Genomic DNA, 17,571 nt, shown 5'->3' on the forward strand with positions numbered 1-17,571 from the left:
CACAATGAACTTTATTAAAGACAAACAGCATACCAGGCTCACCAATGAACCCTGCATCAGTCTCTCAGAGTGGCTCTCAAACCATAAGGGGCCAAAGTTCAAAGCATTTGTAGGAGACAGAAAATGTCATTTCTCTCATTACGGCAGGGCAATGCCCAGAGTGACTTACTCATGAATATTGCACGGCCCAGGGTGACTTACTCATGAATATTGCACGGCCCAGAGTGACGTTCTGTCAATATTGCACGGCCCAGAGTGACGTTCTGTCAATATTGCACGGCCCAGAGTGACGTTCTGTCAATATTGCACGGCCCAGAGTGACGTTGTGTCAATATTGCACGGCCCAGAGTGACGTTCTGTCAATATTGCACGGCCCAGAGTGACGTTCTGTCAATATTGCACGGCCCAGAGTGACGTTCTGTGAATATTTCACGGCCCACAGTGACGATCTGTGAATATTTCACGGCCCACAGTGACGTTCTGTGAATATTTCACGGCCCACAGTGACGTTCTGTGAATATTTCATGGCCCAGAGTGACGTTCTGTGCCTTCAGATTATTATTTTGGTTCAACTCTCCTTCGTTCTCCAGAAACTGTATTTCATTAAAAAAAACATGTTTTTAATTCAAGGCTCATGTACAGTGGTTCACAGCGCACTTTTTGCATAGAGACTTATGCAACCACTTTTGTTCTTCAGCTATGTTGCACATGATTACATTCGAAAGAAGTTGTAATTAATTCAAAATCTTAGTCTCATTTAATGTATTTAATGTACACGTAGCACATTTCCTAAGTCGTAGATGACTATGCTAGTTACTACGCTGTACCACAGGGCAGATAAAGCACGATATCCAGCCGGACCTTGAAATGTTACATTTCGTATGGTATGTATTAATTTGTGTATGTCTATCATCCAATTCGCATGATATGGTACGAATTACAATTCGTACAATATGCTATGAATTTGCAATATGTATGATATGTTATGAATTTCAATTTCTTGTGGCTAACATTAGCTAGGTGGCTAACATTAGCTAGGCTAGGGGCATTCGGTTAAAGGGTTAAGGTTAAGAGTTATGCTTAAGGTTAGGGGAAGGATTAGCTAACATGCTAAGTAGTTGAAAAGTAGCAAGTACTAAGTAAGTAGCAAAGTTGGTAATTATCTAAAAATGCTAAAGTTGTCCATGATGAAATTCGAACTCTCGACCTTTGGGTTGCTAAGGTCCCCCAGTCGCGATTCACTTCCTCATTGTTCGTTATACAGCAAAATACATGAACAAAGCTCAAAAAACACCCAAATACATGATCTCAGTATAGTGATGTAGGTCTTTAGATGTAGTACATACAAATGTACTTCATTCGCAGTATTATAAATCAATTTTGTGCAACTCAAGATGTTTCTTCTACCAGCGTGTGTTGTGGTACTAGAGGGACATGCTCGGCGCCGTGGGGGAAACAGCGCGACACGACCGGAATGGATATATAACGTTGAGGATACATTTAGGAATTTCATGTGTTGTCTGTAAAGCTCAGAGACAGGATTGTAAATCAAGGCACAGATCTGGGGAAGTGTAACAAAAAATGTCTGCAGAATTGAAGGTCCCCAACGACACAGTGGCCTCCATAATTCTTAAATGGAAGAAGTTTGAAACACCAAGACTCTTCGTTGAGCTGGCCTCCCGGGCCAAACTGAGCCATCGGGAAGAAAAGCCTTGGTCAGGGAGGTGACCAAGAACCCAATGGTCATTCTGACAGAGCTCCAGAGTTCCTCTGTAGAGATGGAAGATCCTTCCAGAAGGGTAACCATCTCTGCAGCACCATAATCAGGCCTTTATGGTAGAGTGGCCAGACGGAAGCCACTCCTCACAAAAAGGTACATGATAGCCTGCTTGGAGTTTGCCAAAAGGCACCTAAAAGACAAATCAGACCATGAGAGTAAAATATTATCTGGTCTAATGAAACCAAGATTGAACCCTTTGGCCTGAATGCCAAGCGTCACATCTGGAGGTAACCAGCACTGCTCATCACCTGGCCAATTCCATCCCTATGGTGAAGCATGGTGGTGGCAGCATCATGCTGTGGGGGATGTTTTTCAGCGGCAGGGACTAGGAGACTAGTCAGGATCGAGGGAAATATGAACAGAGCGCTCAGGACCTCAGACTGGGGCAAAGGTTCACCTTCCAACAGGACAACAACCCTAAGCACACAGCCAAGACAACACAGGACTGGCTTCGAGAGGAGTCTCTGAATATCCTTGTGTGGCCCAGCCAGAGCCCTGACTTGAACATCTCTGGAGAGAACAGAAAATAGCTTTGCAGCAACACTTCCTGACAGAGCTTGAGAGGATCTGCAGAGAAGAATGGGAGAAACTCCCAAAATACAGGTGTGCCAAGCTTGTAGTGTCATACCCATAAAGACTCGAGGCTGTAATCGCTGCAAAAGGTGCTTCAACAAAGTAATGAGTAAAGGGTCTGAATACTTATGTAATTAAGCAAACATTTCTAAAAACCTGTGTTTTTGCTTTGTCATTATGGGGTATTGTGTGTAGATTGATGAGGGGGAAAAACGATTCAATCCATTTTAGAATAAGGCTGTAAAAAGTCAAGGAGTCTGAATACTTTCTGAATGCACTGTATGGTCACTATGCAGGACAAGCAAATAGAAAGACAAGCAACTTACAAGAACCTGGGTTTCCCGATAGATGAGTGTCAGACCTTTAAACCTACATGGAAGTTAAACAAAAAGTTTAAAAAAAGAAAAAAAAGCTTAGGCTCAAGTTGGTTATTCTTTTCGTAATATTTTTCTTTTGAAGCGAGGAGCCTTTTGGTGAACTCCAAGCGGGCTGTCATGTGCCTTTTACTGAGAAGTGGCTTCCGTCTGGCCACTCCACAATAAAAGGCCTGATTTGTGGAGTGCTGCTTCGATGGTTGAACTTCTGGAAGGTTCTCCCATCTCCACAGAGGAACTCTGGAGCGCTGTCAGAGTGACCCTGAACGTGGCCCTTCTCCCCCGATTGCTCAGTTTGGCCGGGCGGCCAGCTCTAGGAAGAGTCTTGGTGGTTCCAAACTTCTTCCATGTAATAATAATCTATTTAAGAATGATGGAGGCCACTGTATTCTTGGGGACCTTCAAAGTTGCAGAAATGTTTTGGTACCCTTCCCCATTCTAGTTCACACACACACACACACACACACGGCATCTCAGTGCAAGAGGCGTCATTACAGTCCCTGGTTCGAATCCAGGCTGTATCACATCTGGCCGTGATTGGGAGTCCCATAGGGTGGCACACAATTGGCCAGCGTCGTCCGTGCCGTCATTGTAAATAATAATTTAATGTGTTCTTAATTGACTTGCCTAGTTAAATAAAGGTCACACACACACACACACACCAAAAGGTTATTTTGTTGGCATTTACGTATGTCCCCATTACCGGTAAAACATAATCAAAACCTATTTCCTTCACTTACTTGCTGTGCTGTTTCATTGTTCAGTCGTTTCATTCTCAACCAGGATTTCTATGGAACGCCGTTTGGGTCTTTGTGTGTCAAAAAGATACACGTCAAATAAACACTATTTGATGTGTCAAACAACCTGACATCTGTTTCAGTAGCTTTAGTTAGCTAGCTATCTATACAGCTAGGTGTCATCATCTAAAATAACCCTAATTTAAAAGACAGTTCTTATTTGATTAATGGCGGTTGGACCCATCTATGTGAAGCTAGCCACAATAAGGATTAGCCACAATAGTGGACTTTGCAGGTTAGCCTTCAAAATAAAAGTATGGCATAGTTCTACTATTTGTATTAATTTGCATCACTGTCAATTACATATTTTTATTTTGAAGGCAAACCGCAAATTCCACTATTGTGCCTAATCCTTATTGTGGCTAGCTTCACAACACATAACCCGGTGCGGTCGAGCCTCACTAGCCAGATTAAGCTAGCTGGCTGCTTATAACGTTAGCTTTGGGCAACAGGGATAAGTAGCTGGCTAGCGATTTATTTTCATGAACTGCAGTTCAATTTCAATAGGCAAACAACAAGTGTCAACCTAGCTAATACTTACTCACAAGGATTCCTAAATCATTATTAAGAATAATGACTGCAGGTTCTACTGGTCATTGTTTTCAGGCGGGTTTATTGGTGCTAGCTAGGTACCAAGCTAAAGCTAGCTACCCCAGAAGTTGCGGTCGATGATGCTTTATTACCAACGCGGTATTGTAAACACATCGTTCGTGGCCTGTGTTTGCAGACTTTTTTGTACAGCTTTGACAGTGCTACTGTATCTTTTTTGACACGTAAAGACCCAAAAGGCGTTCCATAGTATGTATGTCGTGAAGCTAATAGCAGTGACGCTATTACTGTGTAACTCCGGTAGGGCAACATCTGAAAAATAGAGCACTTGGTAGTGTGTACCGGTGCTCGACCAGTCGACGAAAGCCAACATCACCCACGACAGAGGACGGTTGAGTGTCAAGGGGAATGAATTCAATTATCTTGGTTTTAATGGATTTCGCCTTTGAAATGTTCTTACTCTTTGAAATGACTGCTCGACTTCTTTACTGCTCGATCCACACAGCAGACATTGTGGGCTAGGTTAGGAATGCTGTGTTGCACGTGTAGCGCAAAAATGTACCTGGCATCATTACGTCATGTACCTACGTTATATAGGTATGCACGGTAGCCTTGACATCTGTTTTTAACATCGGCGTTAAACTAGACAGACATTGGCCGATACCGATGTTGGCATTTTTAGCTAGTATCGACCGATTTCGATATGTTCACCGATATATTGTGCGTCCCTAGGGTATTGTGTGTAGATTGATGAGGAAAACATTTATTTAATCAATTTCAGAATAAGGCAGTAACGTAACAAAATATGGAAAAGGGAAGGGGTCTGTAAACTTTCCAAATGTACTGTATGTGCAAAAGTCTGAGGTTTTAATTTTACATTTAGTGAAAACCAACAACTGTATTGCAACTTCAGCTGGAGAGTCTGGACAACAGTAAAGGAAGACTGCAGATCTTCAACAGCCTTATTCAGTGTTGCTGCACAACAATACATAACTGTCATCAGCATATAAATTAAAACCCGTTTTCCATCAACATTATTCATTCTTTACACTCATACACATATACAGCTTGAAAACGGCAAATTATAAACACCTAAATTGGAACACAGGGGCTGTAAAAGTAACATGCTATTAGTGCTGAGCGATTAGAGTTTGAGGTTGGTTCAGTTTCGGTTCGATTCTAAAAATAAAAATGATCACGCATAACGCACTATGGATTACGTGGGTTGAATTCTGTAACAACACAGACTAAAACAATGAATAAAAGTCCCATGATGGTAGTGACTCTCCATTACTGCTTATCACTTATTAACCATCATTTATTCACATTACTTTAATAAAATATTCTAGTTGTTGTGTTTATTACATTTGTTTCAGGCCTTTTTGATGTCTTTATTATTTCATTCCAAGTCATCATCTCATCTCTATAGAGCTGCTGTCTGACAAAAAAAATCACTATTTTAGTTGTTCTTCAAAGAAAATATGGCATACTTTTATGACTGCTGAATACCAACTATGAAATCACTTAGATCATGTATTTTCAGGTAAAGATAACTTGAGGAAACTGCTCTCGACATCGTGCATTCTTTTGTCCCTTATGTAGCATAAAAGAAACACCGACCGGACGAGCAGCCGTGCAATGGATTATGGTCACTGTAGTTAATTATCACGTTTTCGGCGCTAAAACTATGTAGAACACTGGCTTGTTGGAAAAGTATAACTCCCTACTACATCATACAGTTTGGGATTGATCTGATTTGTTTTAGAGGGGAAACTGCCATGTCCACATTGAGCTCACAGAAGAATAATAAAAATTCAAAAAACAATTACCAATGTAGGTCAAACAGTTGTTTAAAAACCGAAAAAGAACAGACATTTGGGTTAATCTCTCAGCACTACATGCTATACATGAGGTCAGAGTTCAGGCTCTGTGCTTCACAGCTCTGTATGGGTTTTGACTGACAGACGTTCTGAACTTGAGCACCTAATGGACAACAAGTCCCCCCCCCCATCCCTCCCGGGATTGGTTCTTCTTTCCTTGTGGGTGTAACCGTATAGCTTCCGTCCCTCTCCTCACCCCAACTCGAACCAGGGACCCTCTGCACACATCGACAACAGCCACCCTCGAAGCATCGTTACCCATCGTGCCACAAAAGCTGCGGCCCTTGCAGAGCAAGGGGAACAACTACTTCAAGGTCTCAGAGCGAGTGATGTCACCGATTGAGACGCTATTAGCGCGCACCACCACTAACTAGCTAGCCATTTCACATCGGTTACATGTGGACCACAAATCTCCAAAAGTCCCCATAAGTATAATACAATTTTTTTTTTTTTAAAGTCCCCAAAAGTATAGCAAAACAAAGAAAATTATTTGTTTTACTTCACATATCGTCCCCATGAAAATGGCACCGGAATACTGTACATTTTATCCCCATGAGGACAAAGGCTATTTTAAGCTTAGGGTTAGATTCAGGGTTACAGTTAGAATAAGGGTTAAGGGTTAAGTTTAGGGTTAGGGTTAAGGTCAGGGTTAAGGTTATGGTAAGGGTTAGGGGATAAGTTTAAGGTTAAGAATTAGGTTTAGGGTTAAGGTCAGGGTTATGGTAAGGGTTAGGTTTAGGGTTACAGTTAGAATAAGGGTTAGGGGTTAAGTTTAGGGTTAGGAATTAGGTTTAGGGTTAAGGTAAGGGTTAGTGGTTACAGTTAGAATAAGGGTTAGGGGTTAAGTTTAGGGTTAAGGTCAGGGTTATGGGTTAAGTTTAGGGTTAAGAATTAGGTTTAAGGTCAGGGTTATGGTAAGGGTTAGGGAAAATAAGATTGTGAATGGAAATGAATTTTAGGCCCCCACAAGGATAGAAGAACAAATGTGTGTGTGTTTGTGTGTGTGTGTGTGTGAATGGCATGACTGGAGACATCAGCTGTTGCTCCATCTTCACAGTGTCCTGCGTCGAGCAGAGTTGGTTTTGGCTTGCGTCCCAGAGAGTGGGTTGCTTCCCAAATGGCACCCTATTCCCTATATAGAGCACTACGTTTGACCAGAGCCCTATGGCACCCTATAAAGAGCACTACTTTAGACCAGGGCTCTGGTAGTAAAAGTAGTGCATTATATAGGGAATAGGGTGTCATTTTGGACGAGGACTTGATCTCGTGCTAAGCCTACAGTCATGTTTTGGTCTCCCTCCAAACAGTGTGACTCCTTGGGGGAAGAGTGGCCCCTTGGTTTCTAGGGTAGGAATGTAGTCCATAATGGTACCCTGTACCTTATTTATATAGGGAACAGGATGTTATGTACACAGCTGTAGTCCACAATGTTTTACAATCAAATGTTTCCTTTATGAAGAGTTCATTAGTAGAAAACTAAACTCTTTCTGTGGCAGGAGGGTAGTCTGTAGTGTTTTACACTGCTCACTGAATATATTTAAAGATACATTTTACAATAAGCTTTACAGTAAGGGTTTAAAGGTTTTATAATGATTATATTAACTGTAAATTAAACCCTTTCTGCGGCAGGAGGGTAGTCTGTAGTGTTTTAAACAAGCAGAGTGTAAGCCAGTGGTAGGGAGGTTCTACTAAGCTATATGGAATTGTTTTAAGAAGGTGATACCAAGGATCATTTTGCTACTTGATTTAGTATTTTTAGACCTCTTGGTATGAAAAAAAAATTACACAAAATAATTTGAGGTAGATTTTTGTTTGGCGTTACTGCTATTAGCCCATACATTGAACAACAGATTCACTACATGGAACAACAGATTCACTACATGGAAGTATATATGGAGACTAAAGAATTAGGGGTTAAAAAAATATATATCCTAATGTTTCTCATATCTTTAAGATATAGGACAGACACTTCAGAACAAACTTTATTTAAACTGGTACCGGGGGACCTTCAGACGAGTCTTGAGGCTTGTGGGCGTCCTAGAGCAAAACAAGTGTGCAGCCCAAACCGTTGGGGACGCTACAGACAGAAGAAGTTGGTAAATTGACTGTACCGACTTCAGACGAGTCCCGAGATGCGTCTCGGTTGTAGAGCAAAACGAAAAACACCATCGTGTTCGTAGTTACAGATGACTTTGTGAAAATGGTCTCATGGTCTGACAAACACCTCTCTAGCTCTGTCACCTTTCACCGCGGATGAGGAAGTGCGACATCGGCGGATGAGCTGGATTGAGACGCATCCAATGAAAAAAACATCTACCTTAAAACTGATGGATTTTGATGGGGATTTTTATATTATTATGCTAATTCGATTTCCTCGGAGGCGTGTTCATCGACTCTAGGGGGTTCATTCACTGATCTGAAGACGAACAGAACAGCCACATTCCATCTGCGCATCCCCTCAAAAAGTGGTTGACCGACAGCAAGGCAACAGTGAACACGACGTCACCGACAGCAAGGCAACAGTGAACACGACGTCACCGACAGCAAGGCAACAGTAAACATGTCATCCCCCACGAATGATGCAGCGCCCAACAATTTATGTTGTGTGGATTAATAAGAGAAAGAAAAACTATTTTTCCACCTCCCTCGCTGGAAATCAAAACTTGATAAACACACAATGGACGGGATGACAGATGAGGGACAGACGGGATGACAGTTACACTGATAGTATCAGAGACCGCCAGAAAACATGTAGTGAGACAGCATTTCCCCCCAGTACTTTAACATGTAGTGAGACAGCATTTCCCCCCAATACTTTAACATGTAGTGAGACAGCATTTCCCCCCAATACTTTAACATGTAGTGAGACAGCATTTCCCCTCCAGTACTTTAACATATAGTGAGAGAGCATTTCCCCCCAGTACTTTTCAATCTGGAGTGGCACACCACTCAAAGCAGCAGCACAGAACACGCTTACCAGAAATGAATTGGTTCACGTCGCAGAAAAACGTGGAAAAACGTTTTGCAACGGAAAATAATGCAGGTGTTTCTTTTTTGGACATCTTACATTTACATTTTAGTCATTTAGCAGACGCTCTTATCCAGAGCGACTTACAGTAGTGAATGCATACATTTCATATATTTTTTCTCCGTACTGGTCTGTTTGCTTCTGTTTTGTCTAGTGAATACAGCCCTGTCCCTGGGATTTCACACGGTTACCCCCACGCTTGCTGCGATAGGTGGATTCACTTGTCAGTCACAGTGGTCTCCTAGCTAAAGCCTACAGAGCCTCATCATCCACGCCTCTCAACAACTATGTTTGGTTGCACCAGCACCTCTTTGCTGGACTCTGCATTTGCTTTCTTTTCTTTGCTCACGCACCTCTCCGGTCTGTGGAATCTGACTCTGTGGCTGTGCTATCTAGAAACCCTCTAGAAGCAGTTAATAAAAGCAGTTTAGTCGTCCTATAAAACTAAATCGGTAATGATCCAATTTAGAGCTAGCTAACAAAACTACTAACGATAGCTAGCTATCTAGCTAGTCTAAAGCTAACAAAACTACTAACGATAGCTTTAGAGTAGCCTAGCTAGATAGATAGCTAGCTAACAAAGCTACGAACGATAGCTTTAGAGTAGCCTAGCTAGATTGATGCAATCATGCAGCCAGCTATCTATCTAACTTCAATAATTTTGACTCATTTAATAAATGAGTTTGGCACAGGATAAAGATTAAGAAAATATCTGCTGCTGCTACCCAAGGGATACTGCATTTCCTGAAAAAGTTAGTCAGACAGTTTGTTAGTCCAGTAATGTTGGCATTCTATTTTATTTCCACTGCTGGTGATTATTTAAATGTTTGTGGCACAAACATCACTGTCTTAAAAGCAGGGGTCAGAACCGGTTCAGGGAACAGAACAGAAAATCGGAAAATAACCAACATTTTCAAGGAACAGAAATGGAACCTGGAACGAAAGTGATCCATACTGTTCCGGAAGAGAACCGTTATATTAAAAGCATGGGAACCGGTTAATAATGTTCTTTTAGGTTCCAGGAATTTCTTCCAGTCCCACAACAAAATGCAACAAAGTGTCTATGCAAAGGCCTCACTCCTTCACTCAGTAACTTATTCCAGTGTCGGCCTGCAAGCTGAAAATCTTTGCCTGTGCGTTCAGGCTCCCTGCCCCTCCGAAGGTTACGGTGCGGATGTTACAACCTTGATTCAGTAGATAGGGAGACATTTTTAATTAGATAAGAATGTATTAACTTACTTAATGCTAGTAATGGATAATATATGCCTATATACCAAGTTTCACGTTGGATTTATTAACTACAAAAAGGTAGGCGTTTTTACTTCTGGTGCTGCTCTGCACACACAAGCTTGTTAGCTAGCTAGCTCAAACTAAGGACATTCAAAGTTCATCCATAGAAGCCCCTCCTAGGTATAATTTTGTGGACCTAATTCATATAATGAATGTCATAACAAGATGCCCAGTGCTTCAAGCCTCCCCTCAACCCTCTTTCACTCTCTCCCCACCTGCAAAATTTCAGTCGCAACTTTCACAATAGGCTACACTTGTCTGTCCATCACGAATGTAAACCAGCTTGCCTGCTCTATCCTCACTGATTGGTGAAGAAATGTAATGAGCTAAATGTGAAGAACTGTTGATTTAACAGGTTAAAAAAGGAACGATATAAACTGTTACTTTTATTTGGTTCAAACCGGTTCAGAACTTTATTTTGCTGGTCAGAACAGTGGAACAGAACACCAAAAAAATAATGGTTCTGTTCAGAAAGAAACGATTGGAAAATTATTTTGTTAAAAAACTACAAATTCCTCCACAGAGAAGTCTACACAGACAATACGAACACGTTTATCCAACCGTAAGAGATGGAAGGCCAAAGCAAAAAGAGAGAATTGATGGATTCTAGCACCACCATAACAAATACAGAGACAGGCATCATGGCGTCAGGCTTTTTCGACTAGTTAGTGCATAGTGACACCTACTGATATGAACTGGTAATGCAGGTTTGGTTGGAATAGAGTGCAATAGAATAAGTGACATTCAATCAAATCTACTTTATTTAAAAGGACATTATTTTAAATGAAAATGATTTTATATTGATTTTACAGGCAACCAGTTCCTATAGTGAGCACCAGGGAACCAACCTCCGGGGGGCCAGGACAACACCACAAAATGTGTGGTTTTATGGTCGCAGAAAACAAGCTTTAAAAACCAGCAACATTTTGTCTCTGTGAACAATTGGCCACTCTCACGGAAAATGGTGGTAGAAACGCCTTTATAAGCAAATATTCATATAATAACCACCATATTGAAAATAAACTTGGAGTCATGTAATGATATGTTGTGTCGTCGTCCCGCTACGACTCAGGAAAACCATGCAGTTTATTAAACTACAGATGAAATAAGTTACGATGAACTTCACAGGGTGGTGAATGTGCACGGTGACGAGCTTGATGCTGCTTTCCAATGAATATTAAGGGTGTTATTCTGATGACATGATGATCAATACTTGTAGACTAGCCTAAACGCACAGCCTAAACGCACAGCCTAAACACACTGTATCTGTTGGCAAGAACGCACGTGCCAAGACCAGAGGAGGCACATTTGTTATTTAACTCAACAGTTTTTGTGACTAAACTATCGGTAGAATTGAAAATGAGATGGAAACACATGGAACTTTAGATTTTTATTCAGTACATGAAAACTTAAGCGAAGAAGTACATTTTGTTGTACTAGGTAATCACGCAGCGGTTTTTATCGGCAACAAGTCCATTTGGTGGAAACACACCACTGGCGGGGAAAATTAGCATATTTTCTTTATGCAGATGTTTGAATATTTACATGAAAATATGTCGTCAATTGGATGAAAACCTAGTTATAAGGCGAGTAACCATATATTTTGAATGGATTCACTGGCAGTTCCTACTTTGCCACAAGGGGCATTGTGCCAATTTCTAGGGTGCTTTTGGCACCAGCACTGCCTCACAGGCAAAAAAAGTACTCAAAGCTCTTGCTAGCAAATTAGTAGTTCCCAACTGGTAGCCAGTCTCTTACCGGGTAGCCAGTCTCTTACCGGGTAGCCAGTCTCTTACCGGGTAGCCAGTCTCTTACCGGGTAGCCAGTCTCTTACCGGGTAGCCAGTCACCTACTGGTAGTGAACGGACGATTGCCATAATCTTTCTAGTTTCATCACTCAGTTAATACCAGTTTATCTAACTCTGGGGAAGTCGATAAAGGGTTTCATTGCAAAAATCCCGAAGTATCCCTTTAAAGCCCATGGAACTGACTTCATGAACTCCAGTCCATATCCTGAAGAGATCATGGAGACACTAAACAGGCCTTATGGTAAAAACATACTGTAGAGAACATTGAGACACCAGAATGTTTCTGAACGTGAGCTGAACAAGTGGGAGACAGACAGACACCACTGACTGAGAACCCTGGACCTCTGACATCGAGTTATCCTCATATAAAGGAGTGAGCGGGGTTTTTCCTGGGGTTTTTCCTGGAACCACATCACAACACTCTTGTCTGAGTCCCAAATGGCTCCCTAGTACCTACCTATATAGCGCAGTGCTTTTGACCAGGGACCACAGGGAATAAGGTCCATAGGGCTCTGATTGAAGGTAGTACACTACGTAGGGAACAGGGTGCCATTTAGGACTCAGGGAACTGTGCCTTATCACCCCGCTACTCAACATCAGTCAGTCCACCTGAAACAATATTTGCACATGAGTGTTCAATTTAATATTGTGGTGACCCCTTCGTCATGGTTACGAAACACAGCCAGCCGCAGTGTGATAACACTTGTCTGGGACATGTGACTGACTGGCTGGGGTGGTGGGGTGTAAACATAGAAATAGACAGATGGATACGTACCATATCTATTCTAGTTATTCTATGTGTATGCAGCATGGTAGTACCGGCCGACCCACACTGGAACATGTGAAAGACTGGAGTGACTGGGTTGTAATTATAGAAATACAACGATCCTAGATCTTAGTTAATATGATTCTAGTCATATCCATTCTAGTTATTCTATGTCTACTGTATGGTCGCGCTAGTGGGCGTCGGACCGTGGTGTGCTAGTGGGCGTCGGACCGTGGTGTGCTAGTGGGCGTCGGACCGTGGTGTGCTAGTGGGCGTCGGACCGTGGTGTGCTAGTGGGTATCGGACCGTGCTGTGCTAGTGGGCGTTGAACCGTGTTGTGCTAGTGGGCGTTGAACCGTGTTGTGCTAGTGGGCGTTGAACCGTGCTGTGCTAGTGGGCGTTGAACCGTGTTGTGCTAGTGGGTGTTGGACGGATCGAGAAAAGGTTGACCCTTGTCACACAAAAACGTTTTCAGAAACACAACCACATTAAATGTATAGTCTGACCAACGCTTTTGTCAGTGTTTTTGGGGGGGTGGGGAAAAAACCTTGAACCCAGTATTCCTGATAACAGTAGGCAAGAGAATAGTTATGTTAGTCTGACTATATCAGTAGAACCTGAAGTACCTGAAAATGACAGTCGATAATCTTACTGGATGTCTTATAGGCCCTAGTACAGACACGTCTTCATGAAGCGTTAAGAGATGTCTGTATATCTTACAACCCTGTAAAGACAACGGAGGCTGGGTTTCTGTACGGCACTTTGTGACATCGGCCGATGTAAGAATGACTTTATAAATACATTAGATTGACTTAACTTACTGTAATAGTAGTCTAGAGATGACCACAGCCCTATGGCACCCTATTCCCTATATAGTGCACTACTTTAGATCCGAGCCCTATGGCACCCTATTCCCTATATAGTGCACTACTTTAGATCCGAGCCCTATGGCACCCTATTCCCTATGTTGTGCACTACTTTAGACCAGGCCCCTATGGCACCCTATTCCCTATATAGTGCACTACTTTAGACCAGAGCCCTATGGCACCCTATTCCCTATGTAGTGCACTACTATAGACCAGAGCCCTATTCCCTATATAGTGCACTACTTTAGACCAGAGCCCTATGGCACCCTATTCCCTATATATAGTGCACTACTTTAGACCAGAGCACTATGGCACCCTATTCCCTATATATAGTGTACTACTATAGACCAGAGCCCTATTGCCTATATAGTGCACTACTTTAGACCAGAGCCCTATGGCACCCTATATAGTGCACTACTTTAGACCAGAGCCCTATGGCACCCTATATAGTGCACTACTTTAGACCAGAGCACTATGGCACCCTATTCCCTGGGTATCGGAGTTATACCCTGCTATGCTAAGATGCTCTACGCTGTCCCTTTAAATAGAAACATCAAGGTGACTGTGTGTGCGTGCCATCAGGGCTTCGTTGGATCCAAACTATACTGTTAGCTCCATGTCTCTACCTGTAAATCATAATGCTTCCCAAACTGCACCCTATTCCCTATGTAGCGCACTACTTTTAACCCAGGCACATAGGGAATCCCATACAGCTCTGGTAAAAAGTAGTGCACTCTGTAGGGAAGAGGGTGCCATTTGGGAAGCAATCCTTGTTTTGTTTATTTATTTTTATTTCACCTTTATTTAACCAGGTAGGCTAGTTGAGAACAAGTTCTCATTTACAACTGCGTGATAAATGAGCAGATGATGATGTGTAAGTAGAGATACTGGTGTGCAAAAGAGCAGAAAAGTGAATAAAAACAATATGGGGATGAAGTAGGTAGATTGGGTGGGCTATTTACGATGGACTATGTACAGCTGCAGCGATCGGTTAGCTGCTCAGATAGCTGATGTTTAAAGTTAGTGAGGGAGATTTAAATCTCCATAGATTAAACAGGTCGCGTCCCAAATGGCACCACATTCTATATATGCTGCACTACTTTCTACTGGCCCCTGGTCAAAAGTAGTGCACTACTTTCTATTGGCCCCTGATCAAACGTAGTGCACTACTTTCTATGGGTCCTGGTCAAAATTAGTCCGCTATATAGGGAATAGGGTGCCATTTGGGATGAACCCATGGAGATTCAACCTTTGTCTAGCTAACAGGGTTTAATGATAATAGACGAGAGGCAGCCAGTAAAACACGTGTTTAGCCTGTTCAGACCTCTGTTAACACACCCACAGAAACTGTAAAACAAGCAGTTCAAAATAACATACTGACCTCATACCTTCACTTACAAGCCTGGAAGGGATTTGTGTGTGTGAGTGAGTGAGTGAGTGAGTGAGTGAGTGAGTGAGTGAGTGTATAGAGTTACATTGCAGATTGAGTTGTACTGTGCTTTCATTAGGACCATGTCCTAGCCACAATCTTTCCCCAGAACACCAGTGAGATTTGGCCCAGTGCTGCAGCCATGACACCTGTTCTGAGGAAAAACAACCATCTCAGGAGAGAAGAGAGGAGACCACGGAAGTGTCCCAATTGGCACCCTAATTCCCTATTTAGAGCACTAAATTTGACCAGAGCCCTATGGGCCGTGGGAACTACATAGGGAATAAGGTGTCAGAACAGAAGAGAGAGAAAACACCATCCCGTCTATCCAACAGTCAAACGAAAAGACTAGAACGAAAACACTGGAACGAAAAGACTGGAAAGAAAAACACAATGATCCTCTAAAGTGATTAGCTAATTCCTAAAACAAGGAGGTGGTTTGGGGTCAGACTGAACAGTTAGCCTGAGTTCAGGAGTGAGCGAGCGCCCTCTTTCTGACCCTATTGTGGTGAGTCATATGACAGTTATCCATGCACAGGGTTAGAGTTAGGCCACTTCCCTGATTTTCTGGGAAGGATGGTGGTGTGGAGTGGCAGCCACAGGCTGGGGATGTACAGCACTTTGAGATATCAGCTGATGTAAGAAGGGCTTTATAAATAAATTTGATTTGGGGCTGAGCTCCTGTCCTAAAAGACAGTAGGCTGACCCTTCAGAGAGGGACAGAAGAGAGTGGGAGACAGATAAAGAAAGAGACCCAGACAGAGAGAGAGATGGGAGAGGGGGAGAAAGAGTTGGAGAGAGAGAAAGTAACTAACAGTCAGGCCTCACCCTGTCACCCATATAGTACCAGGGCAGTAACTGTGCTCCAGTCAGACCTCACCCTGTCACCCATATAGTACCAGGGCAGTAACTGTGCTCCAGTCAGACCTCACCCTGTCACCCATATAGTACCAGGGTAGTAAATGTCTTACAGTCAGACCTCACCCTGTCACCCATACAGTACCAGGGTAGTAACTGTGCTCCAGTCAGGCCTCACCTTGTCACCCATACAGTACCAGGGCAGTAACTGTGCTCCAGTCAGACCTCACCCTGTCATTCATATAGTACCAGGGTAGTAACTGTGCTCCAGTCAGGCCTCACCCTGTCATCCATACAGTACCAGGGTAGTAAATGTGCTCCAGTCAGGCCTCACCCTGTCATCCATATAGTACCAGGGCAGTAACTGGTGTCGTCAGCAAACTTAATGATGGTGGAGTCGTGCTTGGCCATGCAGTCGTGGGTAAACAATGAGTACAGGAGGGGATTGAGCATGCACCCCTGAGGGGCCCCAGTGTTGAGGATCAGGGTGGCAGATGTGTTGTTACCTACTCTCACCACCTGGGGGCGGCCCGTCAGGAAGTCCAGGATCCAGTTGCAGAGGGAGGTGTTTAGTCCCAGGGTCCTTTAGCTTGGTGATGAGCTTTGAGGGTACTATGGTGTTGATCGCTGAGCTGTAGTCAATGAATAGCATTCACACATACACTTCCAGTCAAAATGTTGGACACATCTACTCATTCCAGGGTTTTTCTTTATTTTTTACTATTTTCTACATTGTAGAATAATAGTGAAGACATCAAAACTATGAAATAACACATATGGAATCATGTAGTAACCAAAAAAGTGTTAAACAAATCAAATTATATTTTAGATTCTTCAAAGCAGCCGACCTTTGCCTTGATGACAGCTTTGCACACTCTTGGCATTCTCTCAACCAGCTTCATGAGGTAGTTACCTGGAATGCATTTAAATTAACAGGTGTGCCTCGACACCATCCTAACTAGAGGCGGGCCTCCTACCATGAGTCGTCCCAGCGACCCTGCCCCTCAGCTTACCCAGCGACCCTGCCCCTCAGCCTACCCAGCAACCCTGCTGCTCAGCCAACCCAGCAGTCCACCTAGGGAGGCGATGCCCGGCTATCTTTCCCGACAATCATGATGGGACTCCATCCGAATGCCGTTGCTTCCTTCTCCAGGGCTCCCTCTATTTCACCCATCGGATGGGAGCTCCGTCCACTGAGAGGTCCAAGGTTGCCACGGTCAATTCCCTACTGACCGGGCGGGCATTGGAGTGGGCTACAACTGTCTGGGAGAGAGGAGAGGAAGATCTGGGTTCCTATTGTGTCCCTATTGCGGCCCGGAGGGGGACCAGTGTCTGGTGCTGAACATCACCTCGTACCTGCTCTCCTCTCCTTTTCTGATCCAAGCCCTGAGGAGAAGTGCTGGGTTCCTATGAGAAGTTCATGGCTCTGCTCAGGGAGGTCTTCAACCATCCATCGGAGGGCAGAGGTAAGTGAGTGACTGTTCCAACTCTGGCAGAGTGCCAGAGCGCTTGCTAGACATCAAACACTAGAGGGGAGCTAGTGTTAGGAGGTGGAGAGCTCAACTGAACATCT

General features: G+C 43.2%; 1 long non-coding RNA gene across 1 annotated transcript in view; it reads right to left on the reverse strand.

The window, feature by feature from the left end:
• Positions 1 to 12,172, reverse strand: part of LOC115184390 (uncharacterized) — a 45,769-nt gene extending 33,597 nt beyond the window's left edge. Inside the window, exon 1 of the long non-coding RNA XR_003874331.1 lies at positions 12,030 to 12,172. This is a non-coding gene — a long non-coding RNA (uncharacterized LOC115184390). The remainder of the gene's footprint in view (positions 1 to 12,029) is intronic.
• Between the last annotated feature and the right edge of the window lie 5,399 nt (positions 12,173 to 17,571).

The sequence above is a fragment of the Salmo trutta genome, unplaced genomic scaffold (genome assembly GCF_901001165.1).
Source record: "Salmo trutta unplaced genomic scaffold, fSalTru1.1, whole genome shotgun sequence".
Lineage (NCBI taxonomy): Eukaryota > Metazoa > Chordata > Actinopteri > Salmoniformes > Salmonidae > Salmo > Salmo trutta.